At 42.0% G+C, this 18,918-nt stretch overlaps 1 pseudogene across 1 annotated transcript in view; it reads left to right on the plus strand.

Moving 5' to 3' along the window:
- Positions 1 to 15,909, plus strand: part of LOC102850544 — a 58,464-nt pseudogene extending 42,555 nt beyond the window's left edge. Inside the window, exon 8 of the transcript XR_438998.1 lies at positions 15,824 to 15,909. The product of XR_438998.1 is annotated as a glutathione S-transferase Mu 1-like (transcript). The remainder of the gene's footprint in view (positions 1 to 15,823) is intronic.
- Positions 15,910 to 18,918: the final 3,009 nt, after the last annotated feature.

Below are 18,918 nucleotides of genomic sequence, written 5' to 3' on the forward strand. Positions count from 1 at the left end.
ATCATGCTGGGCAGAGTGGAGGGACAGCGCAGGAGGGGAAGACCCTCTATGAGGTGGATTGATTCAGTGACTGAGGTAATCGGGATGGGTGTGTCAGAGGCAATGGGATTGGCACAGGACAGAGCAGAGTTTAGGGCTGTTGTACATAGGGTCACCATGAGTCGCAAACAACTCGATGGCACATAACAACAAAAACAACAATAGAGTTTATAGAGTTTAAAGAGGCTTCTGGTTTAGGAAGTAGATGTTTGTTGTTCTGCAGATAGCAGTCCAGTTTTGCCAGCACCATTTGTTGAAGAGATTCTCTTTCCCCCATTTCATAGATTTTATTTCCTTGTTGAATATCAATTGACCCTAGATAGCTGGGTTTTTTTCTGGGTTTTCAATTCTGTTTCATTGGTCTCTGTGCCTGTCATTGTACCAGTACCATGCTGTTTTGGTTACTACTGCTGTACCTCTTAGTTACATTTTTATTTCTCAGAAGTGTTTTGTTCTAGCAGTTTTTAAAATTATTCTCAGGAAAATTTTGCTTGTAAATGATATTAATGATATTGTTTGATAATGTTCATATTCTGTTGGATCCGTGTTTGTTCACCGTGGGAACAAACATGGATCTCTTCCAGACAGTCCACCAGGGAGCTAGCTGTCCTCCAAATTTCCCGGCATAGACATGGGGAGTACATCCAGGGCTACCCGTTTGTAATTTGAAACATTTTGTTTGGTATCTCATCGATCCCTGGGTCATATTTTTTTGCCAATCCTTCAGTGAAGCTTGAGCATCTTCCTTCATTACAGTTGGCTCTTGATCAGATGGTATTTCCTGAAATATTTTAGTGTCAGGCAATTCTTTTTGGTATAGTGACTCTGTATTCCCTCCATTTTCTTTTGATATTTCCTGGATCTTCAAGAATTTGCCTGTAGCATCCTTAAGTATTGCAACTTGAGGCTTGGATTAGATTCTAAGTTCCTTAAGTGGCAGTGCCAATTTTCCTCAGGACTCTCTAGGAGAAGCAAGGTATTGTCCTAAACGTTTCGTTAATGATTTTGCAAAGAAAAGCTTAAGTGGTCACGTGTTTGACTTGTGACACCAGATTATAATATGTTGTTGTTGTTGTTATGTGCCATCGAGTCGCTTGCAACTCGTAGCGACACTATGTACTAAACTCTGCTCTGTCCTGTGCCAATCACACTGTCTCTGACACTCCCATCCCAATTAGCCCTGTCATTGAATCAATCCATCTCCATAGAGGGTTTTCCCTTCCTGTGCTATCCCTCCCCCTACCAAGCATGATGTCCCTCTCCAAGGACCAGTCCCTCCTTACAACATGTCCAAAATATGTTAGATGGAGCCTCAGAATCCTTGCCTCCAAGAAGCCACCCAGTTTAACCCTCTCCAGGCTGAATCTGTTTGTTTTCCTAGCAGTACTCTTCTCCAGCACCACAGCTCAAAAGCATCAATTCTCCTTCTATCCTCCTTGGTCATCATCCAACTCTCTGATGCATAATAAGTGATAGCAAAGACTATGGCCTGTATCAGATGCACCTTAGTCTCCAGAGAGACGCCATTGCTCTTCAGTACTTTGGAGAGGTCCCTAACAGCAGACTTTCCCATGGCAATGCGCCTTTTAATTTCCTGGCTACTTGTGCTGAGAGTGTTGACTGTGGAGCCAAGCAAACTAAAGCTGTTGAACAATCTCAATCTCTTCACCATCCATCCTGATACTTGGAAAATCTTCCCAACTACTCTGCAAGATAGAGTCTACTCTGTCCACTTATCAGAAGTGAAATTGAAGTAAACTGAGGGTAAATTTCTTCTTTCCATTCTCTTATTGCCTAAAATCAATAAAGATGTGTGTCAGGACTGATTCCTTTCCCCAAATCTATGCAATCGGTATGCTCAGAAATTCAGCTGGACTTTATGAAGAAGAATGTATCATCAGCATCAAAGGAAGAGTCATCAGAAACCTGAGTTATGCAGATGACACAACTGTGCTTGCTGAAAATGAGGAGTACTTGCCACACTTGCTGCAGGACTATAGTCTTCAATACGGGTTACATCTCAACATCAAGAAAACAAAAGTCCTCACCACTGGGCTGTTGTTGCTAAGTGCTGTTGTGTCGCAGGCGACTCATAGAGACCCTATGAACAAAAGTCCTGGACACCTCCTGTATAACTTTGCTCATTTCTCCAGATTCATAGGGTTTCCAGAGGCAAACTATTGTGGAAGTGGATGCCACTCCTGCGTCCAAGCTTGTTTTAATTGGGGAGCTTCACCAAACACTGTCCACTATGGGTAACCATTCTTGCATTTGACTCCTCAGTGTCACAGTGTTTGGCTTCACAGCAACCACAAGTTACCCCTGTACAGCAAGTGGACATACCAGGGTTCACAACCTAGAAGAATGTTTCACCATAAACCACTGGGCTAGAAGACAATAGTATGGTAGACAAGAGATTGAAATTACCAATTATCTCATCTTGCTTGGATCTACAACAAACATCCTTGACATAAGCAGTCAACAAATAAAAAAATGTATTTCATTGGGAAAGTCTGTTGTCACAGACCTCTCCAAAGTGCTGAAGAGCAATGATGTCAATTTAAAAACTAAGGTTCACTTGATCCAATCCATGATCTTTTCAATTACTTGCTATGCAGTGGAAAGTTGGACAATGACAAGGAATAACAGAAGAATCGATGTCTTTGAGTTGTAGTGTTGGAGAAGAGTATGGAATGTCCCATGGATTGCCAAAAATACAAACAAATACACCTTGGACACATTGTAGTACAGTTCTCCTTGGAGGTAATGAAAATGAAACTTCTTCTTACATACTTAGGGCATGTTGTTAGGACGGGCAAGTCCTTGGAAAAGGACATCATGCTTTGAAAGATGGAGGGGTCAGCAACAGAGAAGACTGACAGACACAACGTAATGGGGGCTTTGAGAGGGTCAGAGATCATGAGGATGGCACAGAATAGGGCAGATTCAGAGTTTTTGTTCCTGTGGTCACTATATGTCTTAGTCAACCCGAAGACACTTAACAACAACAACCTGGTCATGGGACAGGACTGGAAGTCAGTCTAGCTTGTGCCATGTCCTGGGGCCCTTCTGCTGTGACCACCCCCTCCCCCCCGGAGGAGATCTCACTCCCTGTGTGGACACATAATCTCTTGCAGAGGAAGCTTTCTGAGTTTCTCCCTGGACCCCAAGGTTTACATACATAATGGAGCCTGAACAGAACAAAGGGGCTCAGAACATGCCTATGCAGCCATGAACATCCTTGTGCAGCTTGCAAGGAGACTGGATCTCATGGAATCACTCACCAACACAGTTCAGCCACTGAGCCTCAGCAGTCCTCAGGACTCAGCCTGAGGGCTTCAGACTCAGTATCAAGGACTGAAGCCTGAGCAAGGCTCTGGTGAAAGGGAGGCAAAGAGTATTGTTCTTCTTCTTCTTCTTCCTTCTCCTCCTTCTCCTCTCCCTTCTCCTCCTCCTCCTCCTTCTTCTAATTGTGATTTTAACAAAAGTGTACAGAAAAGTTGGATTTTCGTTCATTCATTGTGGCAAATTTTCCTCCCTACCCACCCCGCCCCCAGTTCACTAAAAAAATAAATAAATAAATAAATAAATTCATTGTTGCATATTTTCCTTCCTCCGCCCTCCACCCCCCCAGTTCATCTGCACTTCTTGTTCTGGACTGTTGTCATACAAATAATGCCTAATGATATATTATTTTTAAACAGTTCTTTCATCTGTTCCAATTCAGTATTCATTATTTATCCCCTCTTTTCTTAGTTTCCTTTCAACCTTTATGTAAGTTTTGGTTCATAACAGTGCCATTATATAGTATTAGTCCTTTTGTGACAGAAATATTTCTTTCACTCAGCATAATGTCCTCCAGGGTCACCCATGTTGTATAATATTTCATTAGTTCATTGTTTTTTGGTGCTGCATAGTATTCCACTGTGTGAATATACCACAGCTTCCCTTTCCATTCATTTGTTAATGAGCACTTGGTTTTCTTCCATCTCTTTGCTTTCATAAATGACACAGTAATAAACATGGGTGTGCATATATCTGTTTGGGTGGCAGTTCTGGTTTCTTTAAGGCATATTCCTAGTAGTGGAATTGCTGGGTCAAATGATATTTCTATTTCCAGCTTTCTGAGAAAGCACCTTCCATAGTGGTTGCACCATTTTACACTCCCACCACCAGTGAATAAGGGTTCCAATCTCTCTACAACTTCACAGCATTGTTGTTTGCTGCTCTGTTGAATTTTGCTATTGTTGCTGAGGTGAGATGATATCTCGTAGTTGTTTTGATTTGCATCTCTCTGAGAGCTAGGGATTTTGAACATTTCTTCATGTGTTTGTCCTCTGAATGTCTTCTTTGGTGAAGTGTCTGTCCATATCCTGTGTCCATTTTGTGATTGTGTCATTTAACTTTTTCTTGTTGAGGTGTTGGAGTATTCTATAAATTTTAGATATGAGTCCCTTATCAGATATGTCTTTGTCAAATACTAGCATCGCTCTTCTTGAGTTTCAGGTTTGGCTTCCCAAGTGTACCCTGTCCCTAAGGATGTGTAGGAGGCCTGACTGCAGGCAGAGAAAGCTATAGAGGGGTCCAAGGGGAATCAGGTAGCTGAACGCCAGGCATCTCAATTACTCTAGTATTCAAGGCTGATGGCAGAAATAGGATTTGCTCTTGGTCTCTTTCTGGGCCCTGTGCCAGAGCGGGATGGAACCTGGAAAATAGCACAGACTCTGGACACTTGAGAAGCTGCAGTGGGCAGGGCAAGGGAGGGACAAGGACTACAGACAGCCAGAAAGCAGAAGAGTGGGGACAAGGTAGAATTTCAGTCCTGCTGCCTCTTAACAGGATTGCTGAATCTATTGCAACTTATGCCACGGCTATGACTCAGGGTTACTGGAACATCTGTGGGGTGAGCAAGGGGTCCAACCAGTCCAGGGAGCTGAGGGTGTTGTGAAGAAGTGCTAAGCAGCTTGAGTCCCAGTTTAAGATTGATTTTGTTTAGGACATTGCTGGAACTGAACAAACCTACGGCCTGGCTCATTCTAAGTTGTTAACTCTAAGCCCAGATGGGATAGGGGTGAGGTGTAGTGAGTCACATCACGAGCCAGCTCTGTGGTGGTCCTTACCCATGTCTCTTGGTTGTAGGATGTGCAGACAAATGTCAATGAACAGAAATCAAGGTATCAGAATTCTTATATTTCTGACCCATTACCCTGAATCTCCCAGCTGGCTCATTCCATCCACCTGCTCTTGAAATATACAGGATCAAACTATATGGAAAAAACCTACAGTATTGAGGACAGTATGGCACTCTTGGTATTAACCCTTCTGTCAACAAATGCTGCCTGGCCACTTGTCGTCCACCTCTTCAAGTCCTTTAGAGCTGGATTTGGGACCAGCTGCCTCTCAGGACCCTTTTGCTTCTGCAAGTTCTGACCTGTGAGTTCAGGATGCTGGGAAGGAATTGCTCCCCCACCCCTTCTCAGTAATGGAATTGAGATTACATTTTAGGATTTGTCTAAAGCTTTTAGAAGCTTTACTCCCAGGAGTGTTAGACTCAGTGGTTCTGCTAGATTCCAGAACCACCTGTGGCAGGTCACGTGCTCACTGTTGGAATGGTATGTGAGGAGGTAAATTGGGTCTTGAAAAGTTTGTTCTCATTTCTTCTTTTGCATCTTAGCTCCTGAGTGTGACAGAAACCAGTGGCTGAATGAAAAATCCAAGCTGGATGTGGACTTCCCCAGGGTGTGGGGGCCGTGAAGGGGGTCTCTCCCTCCATCTGCTCTTCCCAGCCTGGAGGCTGTAGTATCAGGTGCCTTCTGCTCCACCTCTCTCATGCCTGCTTCTTTCTCTGTCTTTCCGTGGTGTTCTGTGTTCCAGAATAGATATTTATTTCATGCCTACCTGGGGCCAGGCCCTGAGCCACATCTCAGCTCTGCCTTTGCTTAGGGGAAGGGATTCTGGGAGACTAAAGGTGTCCCTTGCACAGAAAAATAAATTCTGTGGGGTTGAAGGTATAACAGCCCTCCATGGTTTCCCTGCAGGGGCCGTCCCTAATGCACAGTCCTCACAAGATCTCTCAGAGCAACGCCATCCTGCACTACCTCATTCATAAGCACAACCTATGGGGGTGGGGTGGGCACTAGGTGACCATTCCCTGGACGTGGCCTGGGTAGGATGATGAGGGTGAGGGTCTGTCATGTTGGGGGGTGGGGCACAGGTGGGGAAATAGAAGAAGAAAAGATCCCTGAAGACTTTCTGATTAATCACACCGTGGACGACAACTTGGAACTGGCGAGAATGTGCTGCCACCCTGACTATTTGGGTTTTTAGTGGGCTGGCCAAGGACAGTGTTTGGATTCAGAGTCAGGACTCTTGCATTCCCATCCTGCGATCTTGTATGACATTCAAACTCCTTACAGCTTTGGATTCTCCCAGGGATGCACTTTACCGCCTTCAGAGTGACCTCAAACCCCCACGTCAAATGAAAGCTCAGATCAATATCTTTCCAAGTTTAGGATAAATGATAGTTTAATTTAGGAATTTGAGTCCAGGCCCAGTGGGCAAACTCAAAGGAAAGGCTCTCTGTTTGTCTTCTTGTTCTCAGGGTTCCCAGCACTAGGATTAAAGTGAATCTAGACACTCTAGTGTAGACATTAGTTTCCTGAACAAACTGTGTAATTTGTCTTCCTAGTGTCTTTTCCCTGATGCTGGTAGGATATTCTGATTTTATCCACATAATGTTTTTCCTCTCTTAGTTTCTAGCAATGCCCCCTTCTCTCTCTTTCCTTTCAGCATCTCAGATTCTCCTATTTGAGGAAACAACTCAAGACGTGCATTTGTCAAGGGACTATAACCTATAGGCTCCTGCATCTAACAGAGATCAGTGGTGATAGATTTAGCCATTGTTGCTTTCTTCTCTGCCTTCCCAGGCCTCTGAGAGATGGGGTTGTTACATGGTGTTGTTGTTAGTTGCTGTTGACTCAAGTACAACTCATACAGATCCAATGAAAAACAAAATCTGACCCCTGTTCTATCTTGGGCTGTCCCGACCTTCTCTGATATGCTTGAGCCCATTGCTGCAGTCGCTGTGTCAATCCATCTCAGTGTGACTCTTCTTCTCTTTCACTGACCTCCAGCTTTTCAAGCATAATAACCATTTCCAACAATAGCCTCTCCTAGCAACATATATAAAATATGAAAAACGAAGCTTGACCATCCTTGCCTCAAGGAACACTGTGGCACCTTTTCCAAGACATACCTATTTGTTCTGTTAAAACTCCATGGATATTCAATACTCTTCCCCAACCTCACAGCTCAAAGGCATCCATTCTTCTTCCATCATCCTTAGTCATTGTCCAGCTCTCTGATGCACAGCAAGTGAATGAAAAGGCCCTGGCCTGAAACATATCCACCTTAATCTTCAAACCAACATCATTGCTCTTCTATATTTTGGAGAGGTTTCTGACAGTGGCCTTGCTCAGAGCGGTAAGTCTCCTAATATCCTAACTGCTGGTATCATGGGAGTTGACTGTGGATCCAAGTAAGATTAAATCATTGAGAGTTTCAATTCTTGGTGCAACCACTGTGGAAAGCAGTATGGCGCTTTCTCAAAAAGTTGCAAATAGAGATACCATTTGACCCAGAAATTCCACTACTGGAAATATACCCCAAAGAGACCATAACTGACATCCAAGCAGATAAACACACACCCATGTTTATCGCAGCTTTGTTCACTATAGCAAAGAGTTGGAAACAACCTAAGTGCCCATCAACAAATGAATGGATAGAGAAGCTGTGGTATATTCACACAATGGAATACTATGCTGCATCGAAAGACAAGGAACTTAAATATTATTCAAAATGGGTGATCCTGGAGGACATTATGCTGAGTGAAGTATCTCAGTCACAAAGGGACAAATACTGCATGGTGCCACTGTTGTAAAACAGGACTGACCTCGGGGTTGGGGAGAGACTGAGAAAGATGGGTTCAATAATGTATACTACATTGAAACAGATGAGGAAGAAAACTTTTAAAAAGGGATATGTGATTAGGTATTTTTGTCATGACAGGAGTCCAGAGCAAAGGCTGCATAGTGGAGTGGACCTGGAGGGAGGGATTGTAAAACAATGAAAGAATTTTTCTTTTACTTTTCCAAGAGGGTAGTGTACTGGGGGGAGGGTTGGGAGGGGAGAAAAGTGCAACAATGAATGAATGGAAATAAAAAAAAAAGTTTCAATTCTTTATCCATTTCTCACAACATTGCCTATTGTCCCAGTGGTAACAATCTTTGTTTCCTTGACAATCTTTCTTTCCTTGACATCAAGATGTAATTCAACATTGAAGACTGTAGTCTTTGATCTAGGGGTCTAAAAAATGCTCGTTAATAAAATAGAAGCCCAGACACTGGACATCTAGGGCTATCTAGGGACAATGCTGGTTTACCTGTAGCTAGGTAAGTCATTCCAGCTGTGCGGACACTGCCTTTTTGTACAGGGAGTGGATTTTAGGTTGATAACAGTTGTTTCCTTCTCCAGGAGAAGCTGAAGCCATTGTACTTGCAGAATCAGTCTAAGAAGATAAGGCATCTCTCAGAGATCCTAGGGAAGCAGCTGTGGTTTACAGTGAACATGGTAAAGCTGGAAGGAACTGGGCAACATGATGTCATCTGTCCCAGATGATGGGGATTCTCACCCACTCCTCCTGGCTTTCTGTAGCTCAGCTTTGTGGACTTCTTTCCTTAGGACATCCTTGACATCTTTCAGACCTATCAGCCTAGGAGCCTGGATGCCTTCCCAAACCTGAAGGACTTCATGGCCCACTTTGAGATGAGACACCTGATCTTCCTTCCTCTTGGATGTTTCTTTTTCCTTCTCTCTTCTCCATGATGCTTTTTTTGTGTTGAAAATAAAATGAACAATAACTACATTTATGGAGTGTTTACTTCATGCCAGGACCTACACCAAGCACTTTAATCCACTGTGCCTGATTTAATTGTCATAACATTACTATGAGGTAGATAGCAGTAACACCCTGTGTTACAGAAGAGAAAAATTAGGTTGAAGGAAAGAGTAAGGTTGAAGGAAGGGGTAAGGAAATTTGCTCAAGGTCACTGTCTTAGTAAATCCACAGCTGCAGTAACAGAAATGTCACCAGTGGATGACTTCAACAGAAATCTGTTCTCCCCCAGTTTTATTGTGTTAGGTACAGCTGAGTTGACTGAGATACATAGTGACTTTATCTAAACCTTGTCTTCTTCTGCACCATCCTCACCCTCTCTTCCACACTCAAGCCCATTGTTGCAGTCATTGTGGTGTCATTTTCATTCAAAGTTTTCCTCTTTTTCGATGACCTTCTATTTTACCCAGCATGATGTCTTTTCCTAAGGACTGTTCTCTCCTGACAACAGGCCCAAAGTGTATCAGACTAAGTCTCACAACTTTTGCTTCTCAGGTGTGCACTGGTTATATTTCCTCCAGTGCAGGTTTGTTTTTATTGTGGTAGGCCATCATATATTAATTTCACTTTGACACTGACCACGATTCAAAAGCATAAGTCTTCTTTCATCTTCCTTATTCAGAGTCAACTTTGACCTGCGTACAAACCAACTGAAGGTAACCACTTTCATTTTCCATGTACTACGTCTTTAAGCTGACATCCTTGTTCTTTCGCTCTTTAAAGAGGTCTGTGATAACAGATTTGCCTACTGTGAGGTATCTTTTGATTCAGGAGTCTAGGAGTATAGACCTACGGTGTCAGGTGTAGGAGAAGGCTTTAATCTCTGTGTCTTCTGGTTCTCGGAGTTTCCCAGTGCAGGTACCTGGGTCCACAGCATGCACTCCTCTGCTCCTGACTCTTCTTTCTTGATAGTTTTGAGGTCCTGCCTCTATTTACTTCTCTCATTTTAATTCTTTAAAAACAAAAGTTGATACAAGCCTGGGAATCTCCCCTTACATTCAGTCAAGGCTGTGACAAGGCTGGTTCCTTTTTTTTTTCCTTTAAGAGAAGTAAAACTGCATAGAATAACTAATAAGCATAATCCTACAATCTAGATAAAGAGACAAAATCAAATGAATTAGCACATTGTATAATGAGAGCTTTAGATCAAAGTTGTAGATGCTCTCAATAAAGTACAATTGCTTCCCAATGTCACCAGCCCACAAAATCTTAGAACTTTTCTCATGTTTAGCAAGTTACGCAGAAATGCTTCACCTGTCAAAGTAAACTGTAACAATGAAGCTGTAATTTTCATTAGTTTCAATTTCCTAATAGATAAAACTTCCTCAATATTCTGCATTTTGTCGAGTAGCAAAGCAATCAGCAAAACATGATAAATTTTGTCCTAATACACATACTTCTTTTGGTTTGTTGTTTTGCTTTGTTTTGCTGTGCACACAGGAAAGTTAACTGTCTAAGAATGGTGAGAGGTACAGTGTATATTTTGAAAGACTGGCTATTTACACACAATGCAATACCACTTTATACCCATGAGAATGGCAAATAAATAAGAAAATATGAAGCAAAAAAAAACACCCAAAAAGCTGATTGGCTAATTGTACCAGATTACAAAGTGAGGGGTAATTATCTCCTTAATTAATTACTTCCAAGAAAGATATGTGTCAGGACAGTATCTTTTCTCCAGACCTATTAAATCTGTATGCTGAGAAGATTATTTGAGAACCTGAACTTTATGAAGAAGAGTATGGGATCAGGATTGGAGGAAGAGATTCATCAACTACCTGTTTTATGCAAATGACACAATTATGCTTGCTGAAAGAGAGGAGGATTTGAGGGGCTTGTGCAGCAGATTGTGGGAAGCCATCCTGAAAGGGTCTTAGCTCCGCCATTGATAACACTTCTGACACGCAGCCGCCGCCCCGCCCATCTCTGGGAATACGTTTACCTCGTTAAATCAGTACCTGTAATTCAATACCTTGGGGCATGCCCTTCCCTATCTATTGTAAACTGAAAGCCTAGGGCTGGTTTCCCTGGCAGCCCGGCCTACACAGCTGCCTATTTATTGCAGAATCTCTCGAATAAATTCTGGAGCTTGATCAGATGCGTTTGTTTTGCCCCCAATTTTTCTCGCCTCTTGTCCCGTCCCCGCCCAATCCGCACTCCTTCTCTTTTAGAACACGTAGAACCCGCAGGTCGGTTTCAGCAGATCAAAGACCACAGCTTTTAATAGGATTAATTGCATCTCAACATTAAGAAAACCAAAATCCTCACCACTGAATCAATAGACAACATCTTGACAAATGGATCAAAGATTGAAAATGTCAATGATTTAATCTTATTTGGATGCACAATCAACATTCTTGGTATCAGCAATAAGGAGATCAGGATATGTATAGCATTGAGAAAGCCTTCTATAAGGGCCCTCTAAAAATCCTGAAGAGCAACAATGTCAGTTTAAAGACTAAGGTGCTCCTGATCCAAGCAATGGTCTTTCCAGTCACCTAATATGCATCTGAGAGCTAAACAATGAATAAGAATGACAGGAGAATTCATGCCTTTGATCTGTGTTGGAGAAGTGTACTGAAATAGACTGCCAAAATAACAAGCAGAGAAAGTACAACCAGAGTGTGCCTTAGAGGCAAGGATGGCAAAGCTTTGTCTCTCCTAGTTTGGACATGTTTCTAGGAAAGGCTGGTCATTTGAAGGGTGGAGGCTCAGTGGAAGAGAGGAACACTCTCAACTAGATGGATTGACACAGTGACTGCAGCAGTGAGCTCCAATATGTCAGAGATGATGAGGATGGCACAGGACAGGGTTCAGATCTGTCTATACAGTCGCTCTAGTATGACTCATACTTGATCCAATGGCAGCTAACAATAACAACAATCTTACCTCATTAATGTAGAGATTACAATTTACAACATGTAGGAAAATGACATAAAACTGAGAATCATGCTCTAGTTAGCTTGACCTATACTTTGAGGAAATACAATTCTATCCATGATAGTTTAGAGGCTGTTAGGCTGTGCTAGGATTCCTGCCAGCCTCTCCGTGCAATAGGCAGGGGCTCTTCTTTTTCTGTGCTGAAGGCTCAAGCTCAGGACTGTCTCCTTCCCGAGTTTCAGAACCCAAGAAAGTAAGAATAGGCAGAATTTGAGTGCTGTGTAAATAGCTGGCAATAATAGGACTGAGACAAAGAAGGGTTTACAGTAAATTCCCAAGACAGACAATATTTATACGTGACCTCCAGATTGTTTTACACCAATCTGATCCATGTTGGAGCAAGTTCTGAAGTTCACAGGTTTTAAGTTGCTGGATTTTGCGTAAGGACCCATGCTGTTAAAGTGCGTAGTGTCTTAGGCTTGTAACGGAAAGATTGCCATTCAAATCTACCATGAGTGACACAGGAGAAGAGGGTCAGTCTCTTCTGAACAGATTTACAATTTGGAGTGTCAGTATGCTTAGATTTGGGTCAGGCCTAGAGTGTTTCCTAGTTACCTCTGTAAAGTATCTGTCTTGACTATTCTTCGGTAGAGCAATGTCCTTCTCCACCCTTTGGCCTTTCTGCTTTCCCATTCTCGAAGACTTTCTGTCTCTGAGATGGATTTGTTCATCTATTTTATGTCATGTTCACTGATGTTGTCCTTTGAATGGGACACTGGCTCAGGGACAGTGGGCCCTGCTCTGGAGTCCACCTTCCAGGAACTCAGGGCGGTGTCACTACAGTCGCAGCAGGTGTGTGGGCATGAGGTGTCAACTGAGATCCAGGGGAAAAAAACCTAGACCTCACCTCACAGAGCCAGTCATTCATTAATCACAAGAGGTCAGTTGGTTTGAGAAAAACTTGATCTCCTTGATTGCAGATTAGAGAATTTGAGACAATCTCCCTACAGTTCTTGTTCCTTTACCCTTTCTCATAAAGAGATCTGTTTTCAGGTTGGTTCTTATCGTCTTCTGGTTCTGGTCCAATTTGAGCACCTCGGAGATAAGAAAAAAAGCTACAATGACTCTGAAGGTTAGCTTGGAAAGGGTCCTATAGTCTGCCTAAGTGATTGCATTGGGTTTGTGGTGTTGGTGCTAGGTGCCATCAAGTTGAATATGGCTCATAGTGACCCTGTGAAAACAGAGCTGGACCCTGTCCTATCCTGTACCATCCTCATAATTTCTGACATACTCAAATCCATTGATGCAGTCACTGTGTCAATCTGTCAGGTTGAGAGTCGTCTTTTCTCTCACCAATCCTCCAACTTTCTAAGCATAATGTTCTTCTACAAGGAATAGCCTCTGTTAACAACATGCCCAACGTATGTGTGACAAAGCTTTGCCATCTTTGCCTCCAAGGAGCACTCCAGCTGCACTATCTCCAGGACTTATGTCTGTTCTTTTGACCATCCATGGGATATTCCATGCTTTTCTTCAACGCCACAACTCGAATACCACAACTTCTATTATCCTTATTCATTGTCCACTCTTAGATGCAGAGGAAGTGATTGAAAAAGAGTGGCCTTAGTCAGAAACACTTTAGTCTTCAAATTGACACCATTGGTCTACAGAATTTAGAGAGATCCCAGACCGCAGACTTTCCCAATGCAATATATCTCCTGACTGCAGGTACCAAGCGTGCTGATTGTGGATCCAAGTAAGATAACTTTGTTGCCAGTTTCAATCTTTTCTCCATATGTGATGATGTGGTCCAGTGGTGAGAATTTTTTTTCTTCTTGTTGTTGAGATGTAATCCATATGGAAGGGTATACGGTTTGATCTTCTGCAACAAGTGCTTCAAGTTGCATAATGCAGGTTGTTGGTGAGTCTTCCTCTGATCCTGATGTCACATTCTTCTTCAAAGAATCCGGCTTCTTGAATGGTTTACTCAGCATACAGACTGGTTATGTCTGGAGAGTTTCTTCCTCAACCATTGATTTAGGAAGGTCTTTTAAATCATTAAAATTATCCTGTTAAAATGTGCCAAAACACTCATCTGAGTGTTGCATGACCTTGTCACCTTAGATATAGATGAGGTGGTTGGTGTAAGGTGAGATTCCGCTCCTTTATCAGCCTGAGAAACTTGCACTCTCTCCTGCAGGTAGAATCATTGGAGCCCTCCCTGCCCTGTCTCATAGTCCAACTTCCTCTGTGATTCTTCATCCAGATTTGCTGAATCATTCCCTGCAATCTGGGCCTCTCCCAACTTGTCCCAGGCATGTTCTGAGCACATTTTCCTCTGCAGGCCATGTTTTACATGCGGTAAACCCTGAGACTCTGGCTGTGAACCAAGAACCTCTCACGGCAAAAGGAGAAAGTTGGTTCTGCTGGAAGTGACATGTCCTCCTGAGAGTGCAAATGAAGGAGCCTAGAACTGGGTAGAGAGAGCCAGGTGGATTCCAGCTCTGACCTAGAATTGGCTCAGGGAACAGGGGAAAAGTGCTTAATCTCTGTGGACCTTCAACTCCCTCCTGATAAATGCTGTTAGTAGAATCCATCTTGGAATCTGGGCATTTTTAAATCTCTATGTTGTAATCTCTCATAATGTCAGATTGAAGACTAAAGTGCGCCTGTTCAGGCCACGGTCTTTTCAATCACTTGTTCTGCAGCTGAGAGCTGGGTGATAAGTCAGGATGATGGAAGAGGAATTGATGCCTTTGAACTGTGGTGTTGGAGAAGAGTACTGAATATCCTCTGAGTGCCAAAAGAACAAACAGATATGCCTTGGAGAATGTGTAGCCAGAGTGCTCCTTGAAGGCAAGGATGATGAAACTTCATCTCACATACTTCGGGCATATTGTTAGAAAAGGCTCTTCATTGGAGAGGGACGTGTTTGGGAAGGTGGAAGGTGGGCAAAGGAAAGGAAGACCCTTAACCAGAAGAACTGACACGGTGACTGCAGAAATGGGCCAGAGCTTGTCAGAGATTGTGAGGATGGCACACGATAGGACACGTTCAGACCTGCTGTTCAAAGGGCTGCTATGAGTCATGTTTGACTCAATGACACCTAACAATAACAACAGTGTTGCAATATCTCATAGATAAGAAGAATCTAACAGTATAAAGTCTTCATATGAAGGAGCTCGTTTTTTTTTAAAAAAAGTTATCTGAAGGAAAGCTAACTAAGCATATTTTATAACATTAATAACAATAACCGCAATGTATTTTCTCCCACTTCTCTGCAATTCTCTTTCCTACCCTTTCCTCCTTCAGAGATTTATCTTTGGGAAGATACTACACTTTCCCCCTTTTATAGTTGGTACTTCTAATGAGTGAGTGCCTTCCTGGTGTTGTTCATTTTATTGGCTTGTCCTTTGACTGCAAGTTGAGGAATGAGAGTGAGTTTTGTTCCAGGTTTGGAACAGTGGTGACTGAGGGCCATAGCTGGGAGTTCTGCCATCTCTATTGGAACATAACCTGGCTGGTTTTAGATTTGTATTTGGTTCCACATTCTCTCCAAATCAATCCAGGGTCCTCTGCTGTGTTCATTTGTAGAGAACTCATCCGAGCACCATCTAGTTTTTCTGATCTCAGAGTGTGGAAGCTGAGGTTCACATGGTCAGTTAGGCCTTTGGACAATTTCAGTCCATCTTTGTCTTTTCTTCTTTATTCTGGACACAGAGAGGCCAATAGTTGCTCACAACTTTTTTTCTTTTTTCACTTCACTAACTTTTACAGCCCCACTTGATGGTCATCAAATGTAGGATTTAAAACACTGTCTTTCTCTACCAATCGACTCAAGGTCATATGTGGAGACTTTTATTAGGATAAAGGAATGAATTCTCTTACTATTTTCTTGACCAGGGTAGCAAAACTAAGCTCTGGCTTTCTTTTTCCCTTTTATCCCAGGGCCTGAAGAAGATTTCTACCTTCATGAAGTGCAGCGAGTACCTCGACCTCTCTTTGGAAAGGAGGCCACTTGGGGCAATAGATGAATCCAGATCATGGAAAAGGTGGAACAGCTAGGCACAGACATGATACAAGTCATAAAAAATCAGAAGCTACACTATAATAAAAGAGAACTAATTAGAATAAAATATTAAAAGAGCTATCATATGTATCTAGAGCAGGATTTAGGAAACATTTGCTCCAAAAGTTGAGATAGTAAAAGTTTTAGACTTTTCAGATCACGTGACCTCTGCCAACCAGCAGCACTGTCCTGGTGTAAAAGAGCGGCAGGCAGGGCTGTGCTCCAATTCAACGGCTTTGTTTTGCATAAACGAGTGACTATAGTAGACACATTTAGAAGCCTACATTTCAAGGGCACTTCTATGATAAAGCTAAATTTTAGATTTGGAATTTAAAGGCCCATTTTCAATGGAAAAAGAATAACTCAATGCTTGAAAGAGATATGTGACTTAATAAAGGAAGACATTTTGTGAACATTATGGTCATTTATATTCTAAAACATAAAAACATAAATTTTGTACAGTTGGGCTTAAAAGTAGCACTCTGGTGGCCTAGTGGCAAGGAGTTGCAACTACAATCCCAGAGGCTCACGGTTTGAATCCACCAGATGCTCTGCCGGGGAAGGAGGGACAATCTCCTCCTGTACTAGTCAGATCTGATTTGATGGTACACTCACACAAAAATAATAATAATAATAATAAAAAGTAGCACATCATTGTCCTTCTAATTGAAACACCAAACAGAGATGCGTGTGATATGAGCAGAATCTACTGTAGGTGATGCAGGCCCATTTGCAGAGACTGGTGAACACTGTAGACGATCATTTGCAGTCATTCTAGCATTGAGCTCTTACAGATTGCAGCATTTTCAGAGCTGCTAGTAGGATGGGGCTTGTATCCTAGCCTAATCCTATCTCCTTAATACAATAAACAAAATAAACAGTTAAACACTGGCTAGGAAAGACACTTAGAACAATAAACCTTTTACACCCACCCTGAGATGATGTAACTTTTGGGTGTTTAACTCTACTGTTGTTTTCTTGGCGTTTTCTGTGCTTGAGTATAACTTTCAAGTATTTCAAGAAAGGACAGTTTTGGAGTCTACATGTTTTCAAACTCATGATGATTAGGGTAACTGAAGAAATAAAAAGTTTCGGGTTTAATGCTGTTGGAGTTACACCCAGTTGAAGCTCATTGAAGACTGAAAGTTAGTGGCATTCAGGTTTATTCTGCATGTTTCCTGAGCATGTGAGGAATGAAAGGATACTGCCTGAGCACATTTTCCTTCTGGGTGGTCTGGGAGGGCTCAGCCCTTTAAGAAGAAACTGGAGGGGCGGGTGGAGGGAGAGGGGGAATTTCAAACAGGACAAGTCAGGCAGAAAGCAGACACTCCAAGAGCAGTGAGAGGGGGAATTTCAAACAGGACAAGTCAGGCAGAAAGCAGACACTCCAAGAGCAGTGTCGGCAGCCTTCCGTTCTCTGAGCAGCAAGAAAACCTATAGAAGAACAGATTAGGGTTTTTTATTTGTTTAGAAAAGTTGTAACAAAATATTTGATAAATTTACTTTTGTTTAAGAAATATTTTAAGACAATGTTAAGTGATATTTTAAATACATACCCTAAAGCTTTAAAGTATTGCACATTTGTATATTTATCTATCTGTACACCTATGAATAAAGGAATATTAATAGATTGATTGCAGCAATTACAAAACCATTTACTATATTACACAATAATATACTAAGGAATAAAATAAGAAGATAGTAGAGATTCTATTAACTGTCATCATATTATTTTCCCCTACCAAGTTATTTTCACTTTCAGATCTTTATGTATTCATAAATTCTGTTGGAAATTCTCTTGAATAGTCTTGACCTAATTGTATTTGTTTATATTTAAAAATACTATTGCAGACTTGGATTTAGCCTTCTGATAAGGGTAAATTAAACTCTCTAGAAATTAAATCAGCTCAGAAGACTAAAGTATTTGTTCTCATTCAGGCTTGTCAGTTGTCAAGAAGTAAAAGGATATGTGTTCTTACTAATAGCTGATGTGCTTTTGGGATAGCCCACAAATGAGGAATATTTGGGGGGCTGCCAGGAGTCACAACTGACTTGAGAGCAGAAGGTTGGAAACAAAAAACGTTTCTAACATTGACAAAACTCTTTAAAAATTGAATGCTAAAATCCCTTAAAAACCGTTCAGCTGTTTTCCTATTATTTAAGGAAACAATTATGGTCTAATTAGGACATCATTTAAGGCACCAAGACTCAGGATCTCACTGCCCAGATAAACAAGCAGCATTAACCAAGATAATTGCTCCGCAATCACACAAAGGAGAGGGACCCTGAAGGAATTCAGAGGCAATTGTTAACTGTCAGAGGCAACCCCTGATTTGAAGAAGTGGGAAATTCCCAAGTGATTTACCCTTATCAATTCCTTGTATAAAGACACAGTTTAGTAACTCTCAGCCTGCTGACTCTTGACTCCCCAGAATCTGAATAAGAATTTAGAATGTTTCACATTACTCATAATTTCAGAGATAAATTTGCAATATTATGAAACCAAAATAATGGAACCAGTTTTACTGACTCCAACACACCTACCCCCACTGCCCCAGCTATAGTATCTATGTAATCCAGGGTTTTTCTCTCCTGGGCTGTCCCTCCACCCTTCTGAGCATGACCTTCTCCAAAGACTGGTCTCTCCTGGCCACGTGTCAAAAGTATGTGAGATGGAGCTTCAAAAGCCTATCCTCTGAAGAGAAACTTGATTTCACCCTCTCCAAGACAGACCTATTTGTTTTCTTGGCAGTCCATGGTAAGTTCAACACTCCTCTCCAGCACCACAACTCAATGGCATCAATTCTTCTTCTGTCATCCTTAGTCATTGTCCAGTTCTCTGATGCATAGCAAGTAATTGCAAAGACCATGGCCTAGATTAGATCAGCCTTAGTCTCTAGAGTGAAATCATTGCTTCTCAGCACTCTGGACAGGTCCTTGACAGCAGATTTTCACAGTGCAATTCATCCTTTGA

Source organism: Elephantulus edwardii, unplaced genomic scaffold (genome assembly GCF_000299155.1).
Source record: "Elephantulus edwardii isolate Elephantulus edwardi_28Jun2011 unplaced genomic scaffold, EleEdw1.0 scaffold00252, whole genome shotgun sequence".
In the NCBI taxonomy this organism is placed as follows: domain Eukaryota; kingdom Metazoa; phylum Chordata; class Mammalia; order Macroscelidea; family Macroscelididae; genus Elephantulus; species Elephantulus edwardii.